Source organism: Centropristis striata, chromosome 1 (genome assembly GCF_030273125.1).
Source record: "Centropristis striata isolate RG_2023a ecotype Rhode Island chromosome 1, C.striata_1.0, whole genome shotgun sequence".
In the NCBI taxonomy this organism is placed as follows: Eukaryota; Metazoa; Chordata; class Actinopteri; order Perciformes; family Serranidae; genus Centropristis; species Centropristis striata.
In genome coordinates, this window is record NC_081517.1 from 42091649 (window position 1) to 42103553 (window position 11905).

General features: G+C 39.0%; 1 non-coding gene across 1 annotated transcript; it reads right to left on the bottom strand.

Annotated features, from left to right (window-relative positions):
* Positions 1–244: 244 nt before the first annotated feature.
* trnam-cau (transfer RNA methionine (anticodon CAU)) lies at positions 245–317 on the bottom strand. Its single transcript has one exon. It is a non-coding gene; the product is annotated as a tRNA-Met (tRNA).
* Positions 318–11905: the final 11588 nt, after the last annotated feature.

The window sequence follows — 11905 nt, forward strand, 5'->3', positions numbered from 1 at the left end:
GACTGACGTGCTGCCTACTGCGCCAACAAGGCTCAAAACACAAAAGCTAGTCATGAAAAACATCAGCGATATTGACTAAATGATGAAGTAGAATTATGATAAGTTTTCTTCTACAGTTTCTGCAGATGGAGCACAGCACCCCAGTGAGGAGCAAAGCAGGCTTCTGGGATGAGAAAACACTGCTAACAACGTTATGTGTCTTTATGGAAACAGGTTTATTACAGGCAAAGGCGAACAAAACACTTGCCCCGTGTGAGGCTCGAACTCACGACCTTCAGATTATGAGACTGACGCGCTGCCTACTGCGCCAACGAGGCTGGAAATGCTGCAATTCTTCATGGGAAAAATCGAGAGGTGATTTTGTTGAACAAGAACACGAGTGACTAACTGTCTTTCACACATATACACATATAAAGCTCAACAGGGTCGCTGTGTGCACATCAGAAGGATCTCAATGCCTACCTTTACAATATGATGAAGGGTTGTGGAGTCAATCAGTCCTCTTGTTACCGCCATAAGTACCCTGCTACTCCAATAAACTTGCGTCCATCGGCGATTCAGCTCTTTCACAAAACTATCAGGAGAACACACACACATACACGGAAAAAAAACCTTGAATAAGGATTCAGATACATTTTAATATTCACTTTTAAATTAAAATATTACCAGATCTGGCACTGACATCACTCAAAAAAAAGTCCAAATGAATGAATTTTCACTATAGTTAGCTTTAAGTGTACTACACATTCAACCCACTTAGCTGCTGGACATCATGTAAAAAAAAAAACTCTGACACTAGCCAACCACACAGGAACATGACCAGAACTTATCTAATAATTCTTTCTAATTGTATTAACTTTATTTTTGATTTGAATTTCTACTCCGATAGAACTTCAACTGCTAAACAAACAAACAAACAAACAAATAAACAAACGGCAGAGCTAACGTTAAATGCTAAGTCATAAGACACAAAACTCATTAAACCCTCTGCGGAACTTCGACCAGTTACGTCTTTGGGACGGACTTTGTTAAGCTGACCACTAAAATAAACTGTTAATCTTGAATGTATAGTTTCTGTTCAGCCTTGCTAATAGCTTGTTAGCGTCCTGCCTTCCTCTACTCCCCATCTGACCGTGAACGCAGTTACTGTTTTCCTCTCTGCAGCGTCACTACTGCTCTCTGCTGGACAAAAATGGCTATTGCATGTGTGAAAAAAATGAAATAAACTTGATCTGATTATGGTGACCATTTTGACTTGTCACATGTTAAAATAATTGATTATTTTCTATATTGGTAAATTATGTTATGCTTTATTTCTGCTTCTCTGTTGTTTGACTTCCTGGTGTCTGTCCCTGTTGTCTGTCTCTGCTCTCTGTCTCTGTGAGTGACGCAGGTTACTATCAAAGGTCAAACCTTGAGTGTAATAAATATCTGTGCATTTATATTAAGTCAGGCAATATGATTTTGATACAATGATTATGTTTGTGTGTTAATTTTGGTTTAGAAACTTTGACTACATATATTTCATTGTCTGTTTCATATTTTTTAGACTTTTAGAATCTATGTGAGACAGTGAAATTCCTTTGACTCTGTAGACATACTATCTTTGTGAGACACAACAACAAGGCAGGAGGTTTTTTGTTGAATGTTCTGGAGAAGAGGCCAGGGCAGGATGGCCTTGTCCGGGGCAGCAAGCAACCAGGTGGCATTGACGTGCCGTTGTATTAATTAAAACTGGCGAATCAGCGATCAAGAGGGCGGGACTTCCTGGAGGAAATCGCCAAGCATGTTTTGTAAACAAATGTTAGTATTTTAATGGGTTCAGGGAGAGAGTCGAGGTTCAGACTTCACGAACTGAAACACGTCTGTTTGTATTCAGGGACATGAGTTTTTGAACCCGGAGATCTCTGTAAAGTGCAGATTTTTTGACGTATTGTAATAAAACTTTGTTAAACTGAGAAACTTGGACGTCTCCAGCTCTTCATTTCCCCATCAACGAACTGTGCAGAAAAATGGTGAGGTTTTTTCTGTTGGTGACAGATTATCAATTTTCAAGGTTTCCTCATGCAATTTTTCTAACACAGTAGGAAAAAGCACAGGTGAAACTGATCATGTAAACAATGGCTCAGTTCCATTACGTGTCCCAGTAGTATTACAGTGAGCCAATGTGCACAATACCGGGCCTCTACTAAGTGGAATGCAGACAATATTTATTGAATAAATTACACCTGTGCTTTTCCTGCAGTTCTGTTTTGAGTGAGCTACACAAGATTAGGGGGTGAGTGTTTAGAGGCTTTACTGCACCCCTCACCCAGACCTATGCTCAGTGCTCGTTGCACCCTCTCATCCAGGCTCTACTGTAAATCAGCTGGTTGTCCTCAGTGCGTCATGTCGGCCATGTTGGCCATGGACAGGACTGTCTTTCCACAACGTGCATGTGACTTACACTATCGAGAGCGTCCTGACAGGCAACATAACTGCCTGGTGCAGAAACAGCACCCCACACCAAGTAGGACTGCAAGACCCTACAATGAGTGGTCTGTTTGGCTGAATTTACTATATAGGCAGGGCTCTACCTTGTCTTTAGGATATTTACACCAGGTGCATTGACGCCCGTCTTGAAACACGGACAGACACTGTCTACTTATTTTTACTAATATTTATTAAGTTATTGTGCATACAAGTGTTTTGACAGGACTTATCTTATTTAGAATACAATACAAGCAAAAGTAGTCATACATATAGTAATACTATATATATATATATATAGTGACGAAGAGCACATCGTCACCTGGCTTGCACACATGGCACCACGCACTTTAGACTGAGTGTGACTACATATGCATATTAATAATTAATATAATAATAAAAATAATAAATGTATCATATTTATTGAATATCTTTTAACCATACTTGTTGTCCTTTGTCAGGTCTTGGTTTTGCTGGTGCTGTGTGGGCCACGCAGTTTCAGCTAGAGCAGAGGGACATGGGGTTAAATGTACCTATTAAAATGTATGAATTGCTTAAACAAGGAGCCAAGTTAAGAACGTGGATTGTGTTGCTATATGAGTGTGCATTGAATAAGCCAAGTGTATTGGATACCCACCAGTCTTTGTCTTTAAGGTGTGCAGGCAAAAGGCTTCCCCAGGCAACGGACACCGCTTTTATAGTTCCGGGGGCAACCAAGTGTAAATTGGTGTGGGGGTGAAAGAGATGTCTGTGTTGTATTTTAGCAGATGATTTGGATGTGTGTATTTTCTTTGTTAGCGGATGTAAATGGGGTGTATATAGAGTACTGATGAGGTTTGGGTGAATGTAGGAATAAAATGGTGGGTTCAGCATGTTGTTAGGCAGTTGATCCCGGTAGATGGAATCTCCCTCAGTCATTAGCTGGGACACCCTATAAATAGGCGCCATTTTAACAACCGGGGTGGCTTTTGTACTGAGGACTCTATGCTGTCATGGTTGAATAAAGAATTGTCTCTGTGACCCACCGCAAACCTGCCTTGGATCATTCTTTGCTGTACTATCCAGCCGTAATTGTGGTCATTCTCACACACACACACACACACACACACACACACACACACACACACACACACACACACACACACACACACATATATATATATGCAAATATATATATATATATATATATATATGTTCCAATAATATATTATATATATATATATATATATATATATATATATATATATATATATATATATATATTATTGGAACATTCTTTATATAGCATCAATTGTTTTTAACCTCAATAAACAGATTTCATGCAGCACAGCTCTCCAGCAAGCAGGCCTCTGGGATGATAGCACACTCCCACCTCAGGTCTGTCTCTCAATGAAAATTACCTTATTAGAGACGAAACAAAACGTTTGCCCCGTGTGAGGCTCGAACTGACGACATTCAGATTATGTGACTGACGCGCTGCCTTCTGCACCAACAAGGCACAAAATGTAGCCCTGAGTCATAAGAGAAATGGAGAGCCTCTTTTGTTGCACATGAACAGGAATGACTGATTGCCCTTCAGACAAATATGAAGTACAACAGGATATTCGTGTGCACATCCAACCTGTTTTTATCCAGGGGCCTCATGGAAACGTGTCTTTAAATACTTTGATGTAGTCAATACCGTAATGGGACCTATAATAAAGTGTGCAGCTATCCACTGTCTTCTCACTTAAACAAATATTTTCTCAGTGTGCAAGGGACAAAGGTTTACTTTGGGTGAGCAAGATTAGATAAAACATAACTGAAAAGTGTTTTATCGGTCAGAGGTCTGATGAATGTAGTTGTAGATTACACAGATGTATATTCTGCAGAAATTAAAGGGGGGGGGGGGGGGGCACATTTAGTGCATACACGTTCAAATTCTTGTTACTTTGGAAACAAATAGATTTTGGAACCCACAAAATCATATATATTTTTTTTTTTTTAAATTAATTTAGACAAAACACAACACAAATCACCAATGGACAAACACACAGAGAAAAACAAAAACAAAACAAAAAACACAGCAACAAAATCACAAAACCAACCCAAATAAATAAATAAAACCACAATAATAAACAAGAACCTTAACACATCAAAACTAAACAAGACACAAACAAACATCAAACATAATTACCACATAAAACATACAGTATATCAGTAAACTTGATAACCTAAGAAAAAAAATAAATCATAATTTATGTTAGAGTTTGGATGGAACATCTTTGAATAAAACAAAAGGTGATTACATAATTTAGCTCACTAAAAGTCCCCATATTCCTTTAAGTCTGGCTAACTTGGCTTAACCATATAGAACTTTTTATCAGTTCCTTTACGGTCTTATCATGTTCTGCAGTGTGCACAGTTTCAAGAAGGAAGCTCTTCTTACAAAAGATGTTTGCTATCACCCCCCTGCTGTTGTTGAGATTTGTTTAAGAGGATTGGGAAGATACATGAAAAATGTGAAGCTGAGAAATATGAGATACAGATAAGGGTTGAACACAGGAATAGGTGTAAATGTGTGTGCAGAGCATGAAAAGGAGAGTAGGTCAGTTTGTTAGCAGTGGAGACAGCATGTCTCAAGGCGTGCCTATTCTCCGCTTTGGGGATTTGGCCGGCTAGTGGAGCGAGAAACACAATAATGAAGGAAGAAAAGAGAGAAATGATGTGAAACTGTTCTGAACTTTAAATGTACTGATGATATAGCATCTTTCTACAATCACAGAGAGAAACTCTGCACTTAGAAACCACAGTCAGATTATGTGGATTCAGATTTATGTCCCTGTAATGTTGTCTGTGTACCTTTAGCGTCAGTTTATTTCATTTTGTCTTCTCCCCATTCATGTCTACTTACAGTTTCATTGCAGAGCAAAGTGACATTATGGTATAACCCCACAAAGTCTTTCTGTTGCTCGGTGTTTGTCTCCCCTGGGATGTTTTTGTGGGATCATATTGTCACACTGCTGTGTTCATCCCTGGGCGCTTTACTTTCAGAGTGACAGCTCAATGCCTTGTTCTTCAAATCGCAAAACAGTGAATTGTAAACAGTGACTATGGAGGTTCCACACAAGCCTCCAGCTGAATGATGTGTTTTACACAGCTGCTTGCTTTTTTTTTTTCTGTCTGTGAGTTTATACCAAATGTGAAGCAAACACAACAGCAACTGTGATAAATATTACAAACATCAGTTATGTAGCTATTTCAAGAGCTTTTGACCCTGGGGTATGTCCTTCTTCAGCACATGGAATTTGTTCAGGTGTCATCATGTGACCTAAATACAGAAGGTTGTCACACAATAGGAGATAGTGATGTATGGTTTGGAGTCTGTAGTGTCAGATGTGTTTGTACACCCCGAGGACAAAACCCTTCCTTTCCCCCAAGAGGACAACACAGGGAGGAGTACATTACAGTCCTTTTAATAGCTCTAGTGAAGCTGCATTGGTGAGACTGAAAGCACATCTGTCATTGACCGGTGACAGCACCGACTGGAAAGGGGTCAAGGTCATCGATGAGGTCAGGAGCTGGTGGATATCTGGAGAAGGATCAAAGAGGCAATTCACATCCGACGGCAGAAACGATTTGTCTCTGTTCTTTGAACAGCAACACAGGCGATGATCCCTCCCCCGAACATACAACATATCATGTGACAGAGGTCCTGTATCGGTCAAGTATCAATTTTTACCCACGTGCCTCTACATTTAACCCTCGTGTTGAGCAGTGAAGAAAATACAGAAGTGACTTAGGCTGCGTTCAGACTGCAGGCGAATCTGATTCAAATCAGATTCCTACTCAGATCCGATTTTTAGGGCTGACTGTCCACACTGTTTTTAGCAAGTGTCCAAATCGGATATGGCTTTGTTCAGACTGGGCCACATTATCGACTGATCTGACAGGTTGCTATAGTAACGGCGTCAGAGCGTCTGATGTCATATAATTGCGACACGACTAGAACAACAACAACAAACATGATGGAGGCAGGTCACCTCAGTATATTGGCCTTATCACTGTCCAGTAGAGGTGCAGAACATCTCAGACGCACCAGGGGAGAAACCGGGCGGATGGACGCCCCCGTCGGCTGCATGAGTCGGGCGTGGCTGCAGGTGGACACCTCGTCTCCGCGCTGCGCGCGCTACGCCGTGTAGAGTGATGTCACGGACAGTCAAAACCGATCTGAGTGTTTGGAGGTTCAGACTGAGACGCATCTGTCCAAATGCGATCTGAAACTACCTCCTAAAGGTGGTTTCGATCCGGTCTGCAAAAATCGTTTTTTTGCTTTTTTTTAAATTTTATTTAACCTTTATTTAACCAGGAAAGTCTTATTGAGATTAAAAATCTCTTTTACAAAAGAGTCCTGGCCAAGACAGGCAGCAGCACAGTTAGTTACAAACAATCATTTAAAAACAACAGAGAACATAAAAATAGAGTCACAGTCAGAACATCATCAAACAAAGCATGTACAGACAGACATGCAGACATTTAAACATGTTTAGAGAAACCAGCTCCTTAAGTTTTAGCACATTTTGCAGCTGTGAAAAAGCCATGAAAAAGGAGCAGCATAACTAAATGCCCTTTTCCCCAGTTCAGTACGGACTCTAGGCACAGTCAGTAAAACATTTCATGATTTCATGTGATTTGTGACTATTCAGAATTTAAAAGAGCCATCCAGTTCCAATCTGGATGGGCTAAAAATCGAATTTTGGTTGGCAGTCTTAACGCGGCCTTAAGCCTGCAATCTTTCAAAAGACACCATGAGTTGCAGAAGAGTCCAGTCCTATCTATCTCAATACAAAATGAGACGACTTCTCACTCTATTTGATAGCTGTTAAAAAAGCTTGTGGCAACATTATGGTCTGAATCGCTAGTTTCAACTCTTCTTCAATACAATACAATATAATGTGGAAGTGTCTTAAGCCTGCAATCTTTTAAAAGTCCAGCATTGGGCGACACTGTTGATTGCAAAAGAAAAAAAAAACGCTAAGTAAAAATGCTTGTGGCAAGATTATGGTCTCAATGGGTAGTTTCAAGTCTTCTTCAAGACAATATGATGTTAACTGTCTAAATAATGATCCCATTTAGAAGAAAAGGGATGAGATGATAAAGCAAGGTGGTTGACAGGTCACTAACAGTGAATGCAATGTCCTCAGTGCCAGTCACTTTAGAGGTTATTGAGATCTTTCACATCAGATTTCCTACAGTTTGACATGTATGTCACTGGTCACTTAATGGCTCAAGATAAATTCATATTTGAATGGAAGGTGCATCAATTTCCACATCAAAGTTGTGTTAAAAAGTTGTTTAAAGCCTTTTGTGGCTCTAAAGAGAGCTGTGGCTGAAGTCTGATTAACTACCTCAACTGATGTCACTGGAGATAGCATCAGTAGGGACTGAAGAACTTTAAAAATGAAAAATCTGTGATAGTAGAGTTTGAATCATCATTTCTGGTTGACATTATAGGGCATTGTCATTAACCCATTGACACCTAAAACTTCCTGTAAAACCTCTGGGCGATTTTAAATTTTCTGGAAATTCAACAGAAGTGTCAGCGCTTCTACTAAATAATAGAATTTTCAGTCTCTGTAGCAGATAGAAATGAAATTCAAAATGTTTCTGGTTTTGCTGCAAAAATTCAGAGCTTTAAAAACTGTCAATTTTGAGTCAAACAATGTAACATGAGTTCAATGCTAAATCGGTGGAGTAAACTTTTCCACAGCCTGAATGTGAGCTGTGCTATGGAGAGCATCCTGATTTACTGTCCGGTACAGAAACAGCACCAATGGGACTGCAAGACCCTGCAATGAGATGTTTGTTTGGCTGAATGTACAATAGGCAGGGCTCTACCTTGTCTTTCTGTCTATATTTAAACCAGGTGCTACAAGAATAATGGTCAACCAGTCAGATAAGGGCCTTCTCTCCATACTGAGGTTGGGAAGAAGGTACCCGATACTCCAGACCGGCACTGAGAGGAACCAACTGGACTACATCTCACTGAAATTGTACCTTGAATGATTTCATGCAAAAAATAAATTGATGGATTGAAGAAAAAATGTTTTCTTTGCATACAACACTAATGTTGTACTGAGGTGCAAGTTGTGCATGGTGGTACTGTGGCTGAATGCATTCAGTGTAGACACAGACGGTGGACTTAAGCTGCTCCTGCTGCTCTGCTAAAGCTTTAGATATGCAGCTGGTGTAGTCAGGGTGCTCTACAGTTTTTTAATAGCAGCATAAGAACAACACATTTGCTCCTTAACCCATAAGAACCCATGGTGACACGGTGTAACAAACATTTTAAATCTTCTAGAATTTCCCATATACAGCTTTATGCTTGACATTAACTTATTAAATCCCTAAGCATGTTTTGTTCTTTAGCACCATGTATGTTTTCTCAAGTACATAAGTGTGTTTTTCAGTGTTCTACAGCTACAGTAGCTTGTTGAGAAGGCGTCCAATGAGGCAGTGTTATTTATATTTATTTATTATTGGCTTATTATTATTTTGATACTTAAAAACAAATCTGAAAAATCATTTGTTGTTAAACAGCACTATTGATGTCACAATTTTGACATATGTGGTGGAGATGCAAAGAAAAAGGCAAATTTGTGTTTCTGTAAGCAGAAAATGTGTCTACTTTATGCATTTTAAAATAAGAAATATAAACATAAATACCATAAATGCCTAATGTAACATATACGTCACATTACAGATCTTTGACATTGAGGGGTAGAATAAAAAAAAACATCATAAATGTGTTCTATGTGGTCCACTTGGTCTGTGGTATATTGTGGTATATACATAATGTTCCATTAAGGATTGCTGGGTCTGGATTCTTATGGGTTAATGTAAACATGAGCTTCCATTGCTGTTACGTGCAGTCCTTAAAGTGTTAAATTTACCTGGCATTTAGTTTGATCTCACCTTTAGGCCCTCAGATGTGACAGTTTTTCTGTAAATTCGTGAATATTAAACATGCAAAATGCAGTTTTTATCATGATACTGTGCTTAAATGCTGCATCTCAGTTTTTTATTGCTTAAAAAACGGACTGTTTTTATACATTTGGTACTTGTACTAGTTCAAGTCTCTGTTTCTGCCTTTCTCTCACAAAATACCTCCATCGAATTTACCTTCAGTTGTGTACACAAGCCAGAGAAAGTCTTAAACGAGTGTAGATTTGGTGCAGAGTAGCAGGTGCTTCATGTTTTTATTATAAACTGAGTAAATACTTAAAGTATAAAAAGGCTTTCAGAGCAGGTGTGGAAGTGCAAATCAGTCAAATCAGGAAAGTTACTTTTTTATTTCATTGTGTTCAGCGGCTTCCTTATTTTCATCATAAGTAAAGGTCATTGATAATTAATCACTGATAGCTTCCCATGAATCTCCTGCATTTCTTTGCTCCTTTTTTTTACAGCATCATTTGCATAAAAGTCAGACAAACAGAAATGTGTTCGGAAGTCATTACAGTTGGATAAACATTGTGCTAAAAGTCAGGGGGTGATTGCAGTCTTGACATAAGTGCTGGTTTCATTATGTATAATTTATTACAGAATTTTTTTCCTGATAGAAAGCATAATTAGAATGCACCCATAATTACAGTTTATGAAACCCTAAACTTAAATTATGGGTGAATACCTCATGAGCTTTGAATATTTTAAGGATTTTTTTCAGTGTTGGGACCTTTTTTTGTTGGAGAGATTTAGAGAAAATGTCAGATTTCTAATTTTGGCGTGACAAAATAGTGAAGGCCACTTTAAACTTTGAATGTTATTTACTACTCGGAGCTGGCTGCCTGTCATGCTCTCCCTGAAAATTAACCTTTATAAAGATGAGAGTGGAATGTAATAATCCCCTGTAACATAATCAAAAAAGGCATTTATGCAGAAAGCCAGTTCAGATGTCAAAAGGATGATGTGCTAAACCCATATATGGAGACCAGAGAGGAGATCAAATGATGTGCAGGACCGTAAGACCAGCAGCACAGGCCACTGATTATAAAAATTAGTTTGAGTGTATCAGCTGGGCCTGGTAAATGGAAAAACATAATGTGCTGCTCTTCAGAGGTATTAATGGTAACCATTCTGCTGGTTTCAGTTGAATATTCTATTGCTAATAAAACGCTGTTGTCACAGTTCTAGAGCAGTGGAAAGGCACATTATCAACAGTAAAACCACTCAGTGCCATTGTTTCCTGTAAATGAATGAATGAATGAATGAATGAATTTTATTTTAAGACAGACAGTACAGAGCCATTAAACATTGCAACATGAAACATGAGACATGAGAAGATGGTTGTACAAACAGGCTTAGCAGAATTGCTATATTTCACCCGGCTGTCCGTGAAGAGACCTGGGTAGGCAAGATGTTTTTGTAAGATTAAAATGTCTTGTTATATGATTAAAATAGCAATTTTTGCTAAATTTAAAATTACTTTTTGATATTATAAAACAGCGTTCAGTGGATGGTTGCGCCGACCTTACCTTGATGGTAGCGTCGGTGCAACTGGCCACTCGTAAGAGATTTTGCTAACTTCAAAATGCTTTTTGATATAATAAAGTTGTTTAAAATTGTTATGTTATAAAATAGCAGATTTAGCTTTTTGATATTATATGTGGGGAGAGCAGGGATGCCTGTCACTACCGGAGTGTAGAAGGAGAAGACAAGACCTGCCCAACTTCACCAGTTAGTGGCTCAGGTAGCAGCTCAGAGAGTACCTGCCTCGGGTAGCTACTCTCTGAGCTGTGACTGAGCCACTTGTGAGCAGCGATTTCGCGCATGCGTGATTTATTTGCAGACTGGTGCAAACTGGACGCTGAGGGGTTAACAGCTCCTGCTCTGCTGACTGCAGCTGGGAGAGACTGCTGCGGCAGAACTGGGCTGCTTGTGAGTGCTTTGGGATGGCGCTACTTGTTAAAAACAGTAGGAGCGAGTCTCCACCCATTGGAAAAATTAGTTGCTCATGTGTTGTTCAATCTCGTCTCTTGAGATCAGTTTGAGCTTCTCATATTCGTATCATCCTGTGATCATTTGTTTCTGAATTACTTCTCCTCCTATTGTTGTATATAATTAATGCATGTTAAACTTACTTTTTTTTTTTTTACTCCATGTGTATTTTCACTACATTGATTACATTTTTGGGCTGTCAGGAATAAAAAACTAATCTTTACAGATCACAGACATTGGGACCTATTTAAACTGTCTAAAGTGCATGGCGTAAGTGCATTTACAGCATATCCAACTTCACTTAGGCTAGTCAAACAGCGTATAATCTAGGCGCTAAGTAAAGTGCAAAGGGGAAAAAGGATTGTATTTAGTCACTTTATTGTTATATATAGTTGTATTGTGTTTTAAGAGTGTGAAACTTTGTTGTTGCAGTTTGAAAGGCTTTTTTGTTTGTGTTAGATTG